Source organism: Magnolia sinica, chromosome 14 (genome assembly GCF_029962835.1).
Source record: "Magnolia sinica isolate HGM2019 chromosome 14, MsV1, whole genome shotgun sequence".
NCBI lineage: Eukaryota > Viridiplantae > Streptophyta > Magnoliopsida > Magnoliales > Magnoliaceae > Magnolia > Magnolia sinica.
Genome location: NC_080586.1, coordinates 23,784,013 through 23,788,916, shown reverse-complemented (window position 1 = coordinate 23,788,916; position 4,904 = coordinate 23,784,013). Strand labels below are relative to the sequence as shown.

At 37.3% G+C, this 4,904-nt stretch overlaps 1 non-coding gene across 1 annotated transcript; it reads left to right on the top strand.

The window, feature by feature from the left end:
* Nucleotides 1–1,029: 1,029 nt before the first annotated feature.
* Nucleotides 1,030–1,136, top strand: LOC131226500 (small nucleolar RNA R71). Its single transcript, XR_009161878.1, has one exon. It is a non-coding gene; the product is annotated as a small nucleolar RNA R71 (small nucleolar RNA).
* The last annotated feature ends 3,768 nt before the right edge of the window (nucleotides 1,137–4,904 follow it).

The following is a 4,904-nucleotide window of genomic DNA, read 5'->3' as shown; positions in this document are numbered from 1 at the left end:
TTTAACCGCATCCAGTAAAAGAATATTGACCTTCACTTGTTTCAACACCTCTAGAATGTCCTAAGAGTTAAAGGGAGATTTTGGTGCAATAACCGTTGGGAGAATGGTGCAATCAGCTTGCTTTGGAGTTCCAGTTCTAAATCTTGTGGAGTGTTGCTAGGTCTATCAGTTTCATCTACTTCCGGGTCCTTAGACTTTTCAGCCCTTACCTGAATAGATTTGTCAATTATCTTCTCACTCCTAAGAGTGATGATAGACTTAGCTTGCTTCATTTGATTTGAAGAGCTTGGATCACTTATTTCGTATTACGGTTTACGATTGGGGAAAGGTTGGGCTAGAAGAATCCATTTTTCCCAAATTGAATTTTTTGTCTCATGCCCTTGTATGGCCTTTGAAAGGTCTTAAAGGGTTTGCAATATACTCTGAGTGATAAGCTCTTGGTTTTGAATATGTTTCTAAACTGGATCCTCTTGAGGTTTCCCTTTAATTAAGAATTGGTTAGGGATTCCTTGAGGAGTAGCAGGTTGTCCATTCCTCCAACTAAAGTTCGAATGATTTCTCCAACTAGGATTGTATGTGTTAGAGATGGGTCCGTTGAAAGGTCGTTGGTAGTTGTTTACGGCATTCGATTGCTTGTTCAGTGCCTCTTGAAAAGCAAGTATCGTTAGGCAATTTTCAGTTGTATGTATGTTGCATGCACAGATACCGCAAACAACTTCCTTAGCCTTATCCTTCTTGAGTTCCATGGCCTTGACCTTTCTTGCGAGACTGGCCACTTTAGCATTTATATCATCATCCACTTTCAGCAAGTATATCCCACCTCTCTCCCTTGCCTGAGTAGGCTTAGATGTGGTGCTAGGTTTTAGGGTGATGTCACATGATTGTGCGGTTTCAGCGAGTTTGTCAAAGTAATCCCACACCTCATCGACATTCTTGTTCATGAATTCTCCATTGCACATCGTCTCAATGAATTAGTGCATAAAAGATGTCAGCCCATCATGGAAGAAAGTTGTTATGCGCCACGTTTCAAAACCATGTTGTGGGCATGAACTAATGAGATCCTTGAACCGCTTACAACATAGGAAGAATGTTTCATCTTCCTTTTGGTCAAAGTTCATGATCGACTTCCTGATGGTGTTCGTCTTATGGTATTGAAAGAATTTTTTTTATAAACTCCTTCATCATGTCATTCCATGTGCCAATAGATCACGAACGTAGTGAGTGCAACCACGTCTTGGCTTTCTCTTTCAAGGAGAAAGGAAAGAGTTTTAGTCTGACCGTGTCCTCAGACACGTTAGGAAAGTATAAAGTGGTTATAACCTTGTCAAACTCTTACAAGTGCAAGTATGAACTTTCAGATTCAAGTCCAAGGAAATTTGGAAGGAGTTGGATCACTCCAGGCTTGATATCCATGTTTCCTATGTTTCCTGAAAAACCATACAGGAAGGTGTACTTACCCCTGCCAGTTGTAGATAATCTCGTAAAGTACGAGGCGGGGGTGCTTGATGCACCTCATTCTCATCCTGGACTTCCTCAACCCTAGGTTGAGGTTGTCTTCCTGGTTGATTGAGCAGTTGATTGGCAGTCATAACCTCAATTAACTCTCAGGATCTCGAGTGGTGTTTAATCCTATGATAGATAGATAACCCCTCAACCAATCCTCATCCACTCAAAAGACGTTGAGTGTTGTCACGGACCCACTTGGGCATGAAACACTCACAACCCTCAATTTCAGATTCTAACCTAAACCTAAAAGAAAGAAGGGAAATAGAAATCTATAAATAGAAAGAGAGAGGGAATTTAGAAGTCTATAAATAGAAAGAAGTTACCAAATTAGAAGTTCCTAAATTAAGATCTTACAAAACAAAACAAAACAAGTCAGTTTCTACAACAAAAATTCTGAAATTAGAAAGTTTTTAAAAACAAAAATAGAAAGATGAGTTAATTTCTAAAAATAATAATAAGAAGAAAGTAACCTAGTTTCTAAAAATGAAAAAGGAAAGTTTCTAAAAACAGAAAATAGAAAGTTTCTAAAAAGAGGAAAAGTTAGTTTCTAAAATCAAATTATGAAAGTTTCTCAACCTAAAATTAGAAAGTAGTTTCTAAAAACAGAAAATGAAAATTTCTAAACCTAGAATTAGAAATCTAAGTTAGTTTCTAAAATAATTCATAAAAATCCTAACCTAAAAATAGAAAGTGGACAAACCATAATCTTAACCCAATTCCAAAACTAGCTAATCTCAGAAAAATGCAACCGTTAGTCCCCGGCAACGATGCCAAAAACTTGTTCACAACTCCAAGTGTAGGGTCGCATTATAGTAATAATCTCGGTGAGACCGAGGTCGAATCCACAAGGACTGAACTTGTGTGTCTTCTGAAAGAAACTAGAACTAAAACCAGAAGAAGATGTAAACCTAAATCTAAAATATTATAGAGAGTAATTGTGATTAAAGTAATTAAAACTAGTGAATTTAAAGGTGGGAACTAGGGTTTCCAAGGATCCACTTGTAGAGATCAGGGAGATCTATGCTTGATTCAAGGAAACAACTAGAACAGAGTCCCATCTTATTCAATTGGAAGATATCTCAGTAAAACCAAATCTGAACTTCCTTTAACCTAATTTTTAATGGATGAGAGGTATGAGAACTGGAAGAGATTCTGTAACAAAACCATGCCTAGGAGACAATGGCTCACAATATGATTTACCAATCTCACAACTAATCATAAGAGAATTGAGAAGATTAGGTAGGATTCCATCACCTAACCATCCCTATGGGACGATGGTGAACAACAGGATTTCCTAATTTCACAATCTCAATACATGAAAAGAACATACTCAAAGCTATTGCAGATCTATTGTAATTTGAGTCACAACAAACGACTAAAAACTGAAAGTATTTCTTAAATATCAAACTAGAATCAAAGGTAGTTCAACTTAAACCTAAATCAAAGAAATAGAAAACATCCTATCATGCTACAAGCTTCACCTTTTAGCCCTAGCTAAGAGGTTTAGCCAACCATAGACAAGATTGAACCAAAATCTCTTAAGAAAAGCATAAAAACAACTAAGGAAAATGAAGAAAAAATCTTGGCAACGGCTTCTCCATGCTTTTGCTCCACTTCTCAAACCCTAGAAGATGCATAAGAACATCCTAGGGACTCCTATTTATAGTTTTGTAACTCCAACTTTTGCACCGAGTTGGAAAAATCCAGAAACCGCTTCAAATTTCCACAATTCATGTGCTGTCTGCGTAACCTTAGACTGGTCGAGGACAACCTTCGATTGATTAAAGTCCACCTTCGATTGGTTGAGGGTTTCCTTCGACTAGTTGAGGATGTTGAGAATTAAAGGATTTTTATTGCTGGAGTTCGAGTTGAGGAATCTTCGACCGGTCGAGCAGGATCCTTCGACTGGTCGAGGATGGGCTTAGACTAGTCAAAGGATGCCGATTTTTATGGTCCTTTTCTTCACTTCAAGTCTTCAATTCTCTTCATTCCTCCCTTGGTTTTCTTGGATGTTTAGCATGTGAATTCGTCATTTTTTGTCTCATAAGATCCATCCTTACTTTAGTGATTCTTAAGTATTAAATCCATGCTTTTAGCATCCTTTTCAATCTAAGCCCTTAAATTCACCTTGCAACACAAACATGATTAAAATAGAACATTAAGCATTATCATGTTCATAAGACGAAGAAATAAATGGGGTCTAATATGCAATATTTGACCCTCAACAATCTTTACTATGAAAGCAGAAATTACAAAGAGAAAGGACTTATCGGACTTGAGCAATCCTCAAATCTCACCTTGCACCACCCTTTTGAAACCCTAGAACCCTTTTAGAAACCCTAAGAATAGTTTATAACGCCTTAAAATACCTCACAATGCCATTTACATCCCTATATATAGTTTTAGAAAGAAACCAAAACGGAATAGGAAGTAAAATCCGCAAAATCTGCGTTTCTGCAAAAAATTTGTGTAAAACATTCTATATCATCGAGCACCCTTCGATGATATCAAAGAACGACCTAAACTGTCTAGCGACCAGAGGTGAAATTCCCAAAAATACCCAATGGCATCGAACTGACTTTGATGTCATCGAGCTGGCTTCGATGACATTGAAGCATGCCCGATGTCATCGAGCCCAGGAATCAAATTTAAGACACTTGACACCAACAAATCATAAGTAGCTTATCTCAAGTAACTTAAGATCCAAGCGCTTGCTAAATAATTTGTGATCATGGGGAATTTTATTCAATGCTAGAATTTTCAAGGACTATGAAATGGGCATCTTTTGTGTTGCTTTATAAAGAAAGAGTTTTTTTTTTATTAAAGAAAATGTGCAATTATTTAATAATTTTTTAAAATTTTAAATAGAGTAGTGTTGAATGGATGTCTTCAATCTATGTGAAATAAGGGGACATCGATCAATCAAAAACCTTACTCGATCAATTGAACCTTCCCAGAATTAGATAGATTGCTCACTAGACAGTTTTAGACCATGCTCGACTGATCGAACCTTTGGGTTGATCGATTGATCGACAATATTTGAAAAAAATCCTTATTTACTCTTTAGATAGTTTTGGACTAGTTAGATCGCTCGAGCTTTAGTCTGCTCGATCGATCGAAGGGTGCTCGATCAGTGTCGATCAATCGACACTTATATCGACGGCGTGCGTGAAACTGCGTAAGTGCGCAATTTGTCTCTTATTCCAATTGTGATAGTATATATATTGGGTGTAATCAGGCTTAAGGAATAACAAGGGTTTGTTATGACATCCCTAGGGTTCTAGAGAAGAAAAGCTAGGGTTTTGGAAGACTCGAAGGGGATTCTCGTGTAACATCCCAAAATTTTCGAGGCCCAAGTACATACTCGTGTCCAAGAATTCCGGGTGTTAATAATATAT